Source organism: Pagrus pagrus, assembly GCF_965226575.1.
Source record: "Pagrus pagrus genome assembly, chromosome: 6".
NCBI lineage: Eukaryota > Metazoa > Chordata > Actinopteri > Spariformes > Sparidae > Pagrus > Pagrus pagrus.
The window spans coordinates 35,737,593-35,747,544 of NC_140190.1; the positions used below are offsets into that span (position 1 = coordinate 35,737,593).

Consider the following 9,952-nt stretch of genomic DNA (forward strand, 5'->3'; position numbering starts at 1 on the left):
TTTCAGGGAAATTACGTGCAGTACACCATGTAAACTCGGCATCAACACATTTCCAGTGTAGTGAAAGTGGTTGTGGTAGGACATTTTCTTACATGTGGTCATTTAAAAGACACTTGGAAAAGGAGCATGAAGTTGGAAATACTCTTGATGACCCCTTTGAAGGTCCAGCCCCACCTGAAGGTCCAGCCCCACCTGTTTATGTACAGAATGCTGAAATGGAGCCAGCACAGGGAGATGAGGAAGTTGAGGAGGATTGGGATGGACTAGAGCCAGAGGGCATTACCAATCGGGTGGCCCTCTTTTAGCCCACCCAAGCTTGGGGTGGAGTTCTCAGAAGCAGCTGAGCCTTTCAAAGGAATGGAGACAGATTATAAACAGATGCAGTATTTTGCTAAATCTGGAAACTTCATTCAGCCAGTTGAGGAGCTTTTGTCTGGGGTTTCCTATGTTCAGCCAACGGCCTCTGCCACTGGCATTGTCCAGCAAGTTGGAGTTCTTGATTCATATCACCTTATTCCATTAAAGAGCCTTTTGATCAAGATTCTTGAAATTCCCGGGATTTTACAGGCCATGCTGGAATGGCAGCACAGAGAGGGTGATGCAATTCAGGATGTTTTTGATGGGGAGTTTTGTAAAACACATCCATTGTTCCAGAACGAGGTTTCAATCCCACTTGTGATTTACCAAGATGATTGTGAGATAGTAAATCCGCTTGGTTCTAAGACTGGGATTCACAAGTTAGGACTTATTTATTTCATCTTGAAGAGCTTGCCACCAGACCTGCTATCAAGTTTGCAGTCACAGTTCCTTTTAGCAGTGTACAAATCTGATGACGTAGCGACCTATGGCCTTGATGCAATCCTGCGCCCTATCGTGGAAGAGATCAGGTGCCTAGAGAGTGATGGCATCCTTGTTGATACCCCCAAGTATCAAGGTGTTGTCAAGTTCACAGTGGTCCAGGTAGTTGGAGACAATTTGGGCTTGCATGGCGTTCTTGGCTACATTGAAAGCTTCAGTGGAAATTATGTGTGTCGGTTCTGCAAAGCAAATAAATGGGGGGTGAGGTCTATGACGCTGGAAGATCCTGCACTATTGCGTGATCGCAATAGTTATGAAGCAGATTTGCGTACAGCTGACTCCTCCCAGACAGGCCTGAAAAAAGACATTGTCTTGAACTACTTGTCTTTTTACCATGTATCAGACAATGTGGCAGTTGACATCATGCATGATGTACTTGAAGGGGTGGGGCCCTATGAAGTCAAACTTGTGTTGAATTCGCTAATTGAGCAAAAGCATCTCACACTAGAAAAGCTTAATTACAGAATAACAAGCTTTGACTATGGATTTTGTGATAAGGGTAACAAACCTTCTGTCATAAGCAAGAGTGATCTCAGAAACCCTGAAGGCTCCATACGGCAGTCAGCATCTCAAATGTGGTGCCTACTTAGGTTACTGCCGACAATGATAGGTGACCTTATCCCTATGGATAACAAGCATTGGGAACTTCTACTCCTCCTCCTCTTGTGCATGGAGTTCATCTTTTCTCCTTCGCTTACTGTAGCAGCAACACTGTACTTAAGCAAAATCATTGAAGAGCATCTCTCCCTCTTCCTGGAGCTCTATCCTCACCTACATTTACGGCCAAAACACCACTTCATGCTCCATTACCCAGGAGTCATTCAAAAACTCGGACCGTTGAGGCAGTTCTGGGTGATGAGATTTGAAGCTCGACATGCATTTTTCAAACAGGTTAGCCATGTAACTTGCAACTTCAGAAACATTTGTAAAACCATGGCATTTCGCCATCAGATGATGCAGTGCTACAATTTCCTGTGTGGAACTGTGTTGTGCCACAATACAGAAGTTGGTCCAGGGCACACTACATTTCTGGCCAACATTGAGGGATTTAAAGAGATCCAAAGTGGTCTAGAAGGTATTCCCCTTTTTAGTGAATTGTATGTGCCAGCCTGGGTTACATTTAAGGGAACTGAATATAGACCAGGCATGACTGTATTCCTGTCCTATGATCCATATGGAGAGCCTCAGTTTGGTCTCATGCAATCAGTTTTACTACTGGAGCAAACGTCAGACACACCAACAATAAAGCTTGTTGTAAAGAAGTGGGAGAAACAGTGGTTTGATAGGCATTTATTTGCATACAGTGTGATTCCCACTCAAGTTTTGGCAGCTGTAGATTTGAGAGAGCTGCTTGATCACCATCCCCTCCATGCAGTCAAGTCGCACAGAGAGGATGATGACAGTTTATACATTTCCCTGCGCTATAGACTCTTTTAGATAATCAGCTGACTGCCACCGGGTGTGTGTGTGTGTGTATGTTTGACACTTGTAAATAGTATTTTGACAGGTTTATATATGTTGAAAAGGCCTAGCTTGACACTGTCCCCCATATTAGTTTAGTTTTTAGCCATACATGCTGCTTTAAGTGTCCATCGCTTGAGGATGATTAGTATTTGACTACCGGGATGGGAAGAACTTCTGGGATGGGATGACGTTACCGAACTACTGGGATGTTCTTTAAGTGACTACTGGGATGTGATAAGTTGTACTGTAAGTATTGTGGCAACACGAGGGTGTTTACTACTAATGTACTCAATACCGACAACGCCACCTTGGGTTAGGGCCCAAGGACCCGTACTAAAGGTAAATTACTCTATTATAAAAGGACACAGATTGGTTCATTCAGGGAGAGCAGGAGACGTGGTTCAATTATTTGATACAAAATGTTATTATTATTAAATAGGTTTGGCACTGTAAAAGAAAAGAAAGAAAAGAGCCCAACTTAAAGGGGGGTACAGGCTGAGGCTTACCGGCTGGAGGAGGGGTTTATCAGGGAAGTGACATCCAAAAGAAAAAGGAGAGCACCCCACTCATACAGCAAAAATGTGACGTGCAACAAAGAAAATCTTGAACAGGGACCACACAGCACGCAAGGGATCACCACCACCCAGGGGAACCACCACCACCAACACCAGCCTTCAGCACTAGGGGAAGAGGAAAACACAATTAGGAGGGCCCACAATTATGAAAAACCAAACTATTTCATAACATGTGCCAACAAAATGTAAATGATCGATAGATAAATGAAGTGTTGAATGGAATTAATTATAAATCAATCACACAACAGAAATCAAAGAGTCTCTGGCCAGAGATATCAACTTATAATAATTAAATCGATCTTAACACAAATAACAGGGGAGTTCAAACATTTCTTGGGAAATTCCCTCCCCAAATGAAAATACAAGAAACTCCCAAAAATAAACAAATTAATTACCCCAAAGAAAACCACCCAAACTACTAAGAAATTACCAAAGCAACAGTACAGTGACAGTTCAGCCGCGAAGCAGCGGTAGCAGCGTAGCAGTGGCCCAGTAGCAGTGATTGCGCAGCTGCGCTTACTTAGCTTAATTAGCGTTAGCATCCATAACTCCGGTTATCTGTCCGGGTGTATTGGCGTCCCATCCAAGGAGGGAGAGGGGCGAAGAAAACATGCCCAGCAGGGGAAGACAGCCACCATGCAGCCCACAACCAGCCGACTGTTAGAGGGAGAGGAGCGAAAAAGGAGCTTAGCACCTGGCTACAGCATGAATGACAGAAACACATTTTAACTCACCAATGCTCTAGTTGACAGCGGTGAACAACCGCAGATAATCGCCACAACCGCGGTGGAGACGCCGGATCTATTAAAAGGATCACCGTTGTAATTTACATAAAACACGGACTAATCTACACAAAACAGCATAGCAACGTGCGCCTACCTGTGCTCAGCTGCTATCGGCGAGTCCAACGACCCGGAAGTGGGCGGGCCGAAGAGGCAGGAAGCGAGAGGTCAGGAGGGAGGACACGGCCTACTTTTATCCCCTCTGTGGCTGTGTCCAAATTCAGGGGCTGCAGCCTTCAGTGGCCTAGCCTTCGCGGTCCACGAGGGCCGGGTCCTTCGGACAGGTCTTTGAAGGCCGCGTCTACCGTTGGTAAATGGGACGGTCTAGCCTTCGGAGTATTTCCTGGTTGCCTCACCAGATGTTCCCGCCCCTTACCCTTACGTCACGATTGTGAATGAAGAGATGCATTAAAGTCTGTTTTGGTTCAAATCTATCAAACGTGTACATTTATTTGTGTGTGTATAAAAATTAACAACAAAATGTGTCAAATCTAAATTGAATCATTAACATTACAAAATAAACATTAACCCATTAGTGAATAACAACTATACTTACCATAGCATCACCAGCGTCACATATTTTAACTGAAAGTTGAAATTTGGAGGTTTTGAAGTTTAACATATCTAGCGTTGGATGTTCAAATGAATAAAAACCGAGTATAAACCCATTACTTAAATTTAAATGTCATGTCTGCGCCACTTGATGTCGCCATTTTCTCTTGCTTCCTCTTCTGTTTCGGGACTGAGCAGCGGTGCGCAAAGGATCTTGGGATATGGGAGGCCGCGAAGGATAGTTGCGGTGCGTCCTCCGAAAAGAGGGAAGGCCAGGCTGCATTTGTGGGCTGCGTTTGAAGGAGCCTCTGAATTTGGACAGCCTTCGCGCAGTGTTGTGACGTAATTGGCTTTCAAATGCGCACTTCGTGGGCTGCAGCCCCTGAATTTGGACACAGCCACTATGAGCCACTATTGGCTAATAAGCCAGAGGGGCGATGGTGCAGCAAAGCTAAGGGTGCAGTGATGCCTCATACCACTACAGTATTTTTTGTTTAATCACTTAATGTCTATATGCTCCATATACAGTCTTAATCACTGCCACAGTTATGTTTTAGAAGTCACTTTTTTAAAGACACCTGCATGGTCCGAGAAAGCAAACTTGTCACCTTTTACACCTAAAAACAGGGCACCTGGGTGAATAATTTCTGAGTGGTTTTGTGTCTGAAACCATGTGCGCCCTCTAAAAGTGTGCTGCACCACTGTCCACATAGGTTTCCAAATGCATTGTAACGACCAGCGGAGAGTGCAGTCTAGTTTACATTACTGATGCTCAGCCAGCTATTCTAGGTGGCCACCACTGTTTATTATATTAACCTGGATTTTCTGCGTAGGTTCAACCTGCTGTTGCGACTGCTATTCCACCTACAATCTATGATGTCACACCAACTGCCACTCCTCCAACCCCCACGGAGGAACAAGCAGCAGCTCTTGTACCAGAGAATCAGCTGATACAGACAATACACGTCATTCCACATTTTGTAAGTTCCACTTTAAGACTTGCGTGTCACTTTGTTTACTCAACACTAGGCTGGGCAATTAATCAAAGCCAACATTTAGAAACAAAACTGAATTTATAAATCTGCAATGTTGTCTCTTCTTGCAATTTTCTCAGGATGTCCGGCAGGTTCTTACAGGCTTACCTGATGGCAAGCAAATTGTTGAGGGCCTTGATGAGGATAATGTCATCACAACTAGCCAGAGACGTCTCCTCATCCGTATCTTGGTGTCGCACCTCATTGAGAAGTTTGGAGCGAAGTACTTAAATAGATTTTTAAATTTTTTTTATGTTGAATAGGGTTCCTGTTAAATGCGCCAACATTCTCATTTGAAAAGTAAAATTATAACGTAGTTTATTTTCATTTCACTTGAGATAAAACAGGACACTACTTTGAGGTCTGACATTGACCTAGATTTGCGAGGAAGAACCAACATTTCACCTTGGCGACTTTTCCAATTGCTACAGCAATTCTTTTTGGATAAGACACATGTTTCGGCAGTACTTTAAAGGGGTAGTTTGAATTATAGCACATAAAGAAAGATGTATGAAATGCTTACCGTCAATATAGTTGATGCGAAGGTATTAATTAATAACCCGAGTCCTGTGTTCAAAGTTGATTTGGTTAGTCTACGTTTACTCCACAAAAGTCATTGCATTTGTATTGTTGACTTATGTCTTCTAAAAAATGCTGTCACTAGGCACAATTTTCTGTATTTGCTATGCAACTTATCAATGCACCTCCGCTGTTCCCTGCCTGCGGGTGATCGCAGCACAATGTGTCCTTACGCGAGCTTTTGCATGCACATGTGCATTGATAAAAGTTGCACAGCAAATACAGAAAATAGTGCCTAGTTGAAGGGACACAGCGGTTTTATAGAAGAAATAAGTCAACAATACAAATGCAATTAGTTTTGAACACGAGACTCTGGTTATTAATTAATCCCTTCACATTGCCTATATTAACCGTAAGTATTTCATTCATCTTTATGTCCTACAATCCAAACTATCCATTTAAATCTAGTTTTCACTTTTTACCTGTGTGATGTGTTTTTTCTGTTTTACAGTCCTACGACGGAGACCAAAAAGGCCCTGGCATCGGGTTTGGTTCAGTCATTTCCCAGTTTGAAAGACTCATCAAGCAGTGGCAGCATGAGTGTTTTTTGAAAAAGGTCATTGAGATATTCATTAGGGGTGTCATGATTCTCAGACTGATTCAATTTGATTTTTAAGGTCACAATCCAATTCGATTTTCAATTTAAACTTTACTTAGTTAACTGGAGTCAGCCGAGGGCTCTATACTAGGCCCCCTTCTGTTTTTGCTAGATTTCCAATGTAGATCTCCTATTTCTGGTGAATCCTCACCAAAGAATACACACTAGGGTTCGTACATGTGACATCACTATCTAAATTTAAAAAAAAAATCTTGGTGTTTTTATAGGTTACTAAATTCAAGTTTGATCCTGAAACTGACATTCCATTTGATTTTTTTTTTTGCTCATTTGATCTCAATGTCTTTTTTCTCCTTGTTCAGGGTTCCCGCAGGTCCTTAAAATGTCTTAAATAAAAAATCGTGAATTTGAGGCCTTAAATTGTCTTAAATTTGGCAAAGTGTGGCTGGAAGTCACGACCGCGACGCGCTGTGAGCCTGTAGGTCTGCTGTTTTTAGCAATGGAGCATGGAGAACCATAAATTGAGCTTAAATGCTAAAACATTCAGTTAACAGACACAATCCAGCTCACTCCTCCTAGAAACGCTTCCATGCTGTTTGATGCCCGATTTTATTCACTGCGCAGCAGGAACAATAATTGGTCTACTTCTCTGAGGACAGACAGACGTACAGACAAACCCTGTTCTAACCGTAGCCCACGCTGTCAAAGTCAAAACCGTGGCACAGACAGCGCCGCAAACGCCAGATGATGGTGCTCTTGCAAGGGCTCTCATACCAGGTAATTATTGAACTGAAAAATTATTTGATGAAGAAAAACATCCATATTATAGTGACTGACAACTTGCCATATCAGACGAACGTGCGTCACAGATAAAAGAATGGTTGAGAAACAATTTCTCAGCCCCTCAGCCAGGTAGAGACCTACATGCAGAACACGGCAGTCTACAGGGCCAAGTGCATTAGGGACAACAATTGGAGCATCGATCAGATCCTCGAAGAGTTCCCTCGCCTAATGACAATACGGCATGGTAAGTTTAGGGAAATATGATCTTACATGTGATGAGGATGCATTGTTTATAAAGTTTTATTAGTGTGCCACATTGAATTTGTTTTAAAAATGTGTTTTCCATTTTATAGATTGTACAGGACTTTCTTGTCCTGCATGGGGACGCTGCATCAAAGTTCTTTTCCAAATTGTAAACCTAACTAGACTTTATCATAAAACAATCATTTCTCTAGTGAGGACCAGGAAAAAGGTCCTCACAATGCCTATTTTTTAATTCTACTATACAAGTTGGTAGACATTTGGTCCTTACTCACTCACACTCTCTCACTTGCTCTCTTGCATTTGTAGCAGCAGAATGCTCTTGTAGCGAGTTATTAATTGAGCACCAGTGGTAGCCACTCATTGTAGGCGGAACCGAGTATAAATGCGGCAGCTCTCCCCGGCACTTTCTCTTTGCGCTCCTGTCTGACACGTCACTTCCGGTCCGGATGTGTTGACTTTCGGCAGGTAGGATTGCACGCTGCTCGTCATTTCCATGTTATCAGGTGTTGAGCCCTTTTGTTCTTATAGCGCATACATGTTTTACTGCAGAGCGGCTGAGCTGATGTGTCCAGCTTGGTGTGCGTTGGTCCCGTTAAGCGGTAGTGGTAAGTATCCTCTCTGTCTGCACGATCTTGGTCGATACATTTTTAAGCTAACGTTAGCATGGTTACAGGTAAATGCTGGTAGCTGCGTGTGTCTCTCCCTCTCAACCACTCTGTGTGTGTATCCAATCCGGCCAAAAAGGTATGTTGTAGTTTTACTGTGGCACTTGAAACCGGAATGGTAGGCTCATTTTAATAGTGTTAATTTTGCTCTTTATTTTAGATGAGATACAGCCATTGGGCCAAACGATCTGTGACATAAGAGTCACGATCAGCTGACCGCTGCTGCTTTGTCTGCTGCTTTGTGGCAGCTTCGCCGCTGCTGTGTCGCAGCTTCGCCGCTGCTGTGTCGCAGCTTCGCCGCTGCTGCGTCGCCGCCACTCTGTTGTAGCTTCGCCGCTGCTCTGTCGGCTGCTGCATCGCAGCTTAGAGACTCTTAAGTCTGCCTTCATGGCCATGTGTTTAGTTTCATTTTGACACCTTAATTTGGTTTTTGTTTATTTGTTTTCTATACCCCACCTGTCTTGACTTTTGATATCCGTTTGGTTAATTTGATTTAATTAACTTGTGTCATTTATTTGTTTAGGGCAGGTGGTGTTTATTTTTGTTTGTATATAATGTGTGCTATTTGCTTTCTTTTCTTTATGGTTGGTTTATTCTGGTTAATAGATATTTTGTTTGGTGTGATAATAATTTGACCAGTTTCTATTTTATACTAGTTTTGTTTCACTGTGTGACTATTCTCTATTCATTTCCTTTGCAGAGGCCGGTGGTGGTGCTGGTGACCTGGGTGGTGGTGTCCCCTTCTTCCTTGTGTGCTGTGCTCCCCTGGGATTAATTCGGTTATTCACAAAGTGTGTGTGATTGTCACGTGCCCGGGTGATCTATGATATTTTGTTTGGACCCCTTCCCTCACTAGTTTCTCCACGCCAACGAGCCTCAGCTTTGAATAGTCCTTTTCGTAATTTGTGTCTGCTGCAGTGTTTTAATATTAAATAAAGTGTATTATTAATTGTGAACCACGTCTCATGCCTAGTGAATTGAGCTTACTTGCGTGTCCTTAGATCAAGTGATGTAATTAAATCTTTGGGTGAAAGCCCCAAGGTGGCGTTGTCTGCAGTTGGTAGGTTACGAGTGGGATCCCGTTAGCCCTACTACCCTCCTGAACACAGGCCAATTGACATTGCTGTGTTTGGTGTCCTCCTTACGCTCGCCACACATTCTTTCTTTGTTTCTTTTTTAGCCTGGAACAAACATGGTGGAGTACCTCCATGAGGCCAAGGCATCCAGACCATACCCCCACGTCCTGACACTGGGAAATGACAATCATAATGCATCTCAGGCCTTTGTCATTGTTGCTGGACAGGCTTTGGAATACGACGCACTGCTTCAGGCCATCGATGTCAGCTTCAAGGCATTCTTTATCTTCGATATTAAATACCCGAAGCAGTGTGAACATGTGTGGGAATTCATACAGAACGTAGTCTATGAAATGCCAGGAGGGGAGTCCAAACTCGTAAAGTTTCTTGAAACTAGAATACTTAGGCATGTTGACTGTTAGTCAATGTGAGAACAATTTAACTATTGTGGATATTTTCTATTAATACATTTTTTAAAAGATTCCAATATTGTTTTAAGTGTTTATTGCATAATATAAGCTTTTGCATGACAAATCTAGCATGTATTTTGTTATAGGTTTGTAGTTTAACAGTTTTATAGCTATGGGTAGTCTATTGCAATTGATTGTACTGTAATGTGTTAGAATTAATCTAGCATATTGGTTAATTTGACCCAGCATTTGGGTAGAGTATATACAAATATGTGTGGTTGAATTTACCCAGATTTGCAGTTAATTTGACCCAGCATTTGGGTAGAATATTTAACTCATCTGTTGGGTTAAAAT

At 42.7% G+C, this 9,952-nt stretch overlaps 1 long non-coding RNA gene across 1 annotated transcript; it reads left to right on the top strand.

Annotated features, from left to right (window-relative positions):
* Nucleotides 1–7,865: 7,865 nt before the first annotated feature.
* Nucleotides 7,866–9,068, top strand: LOC311258269. The gene is made up of 4 exons (XR_014622715.1): nt 7,866–7,912; nt 7,997–8,052; nt 8,121–8,191; nt 8,273–9,068. It is a non-coding gene; the product is annotated as an uncharacterized lncRNA (long non-coding RNA).
* The last annotated feature ends 884 nt before the right edge of the window (nt 9,069–9,952 follow it).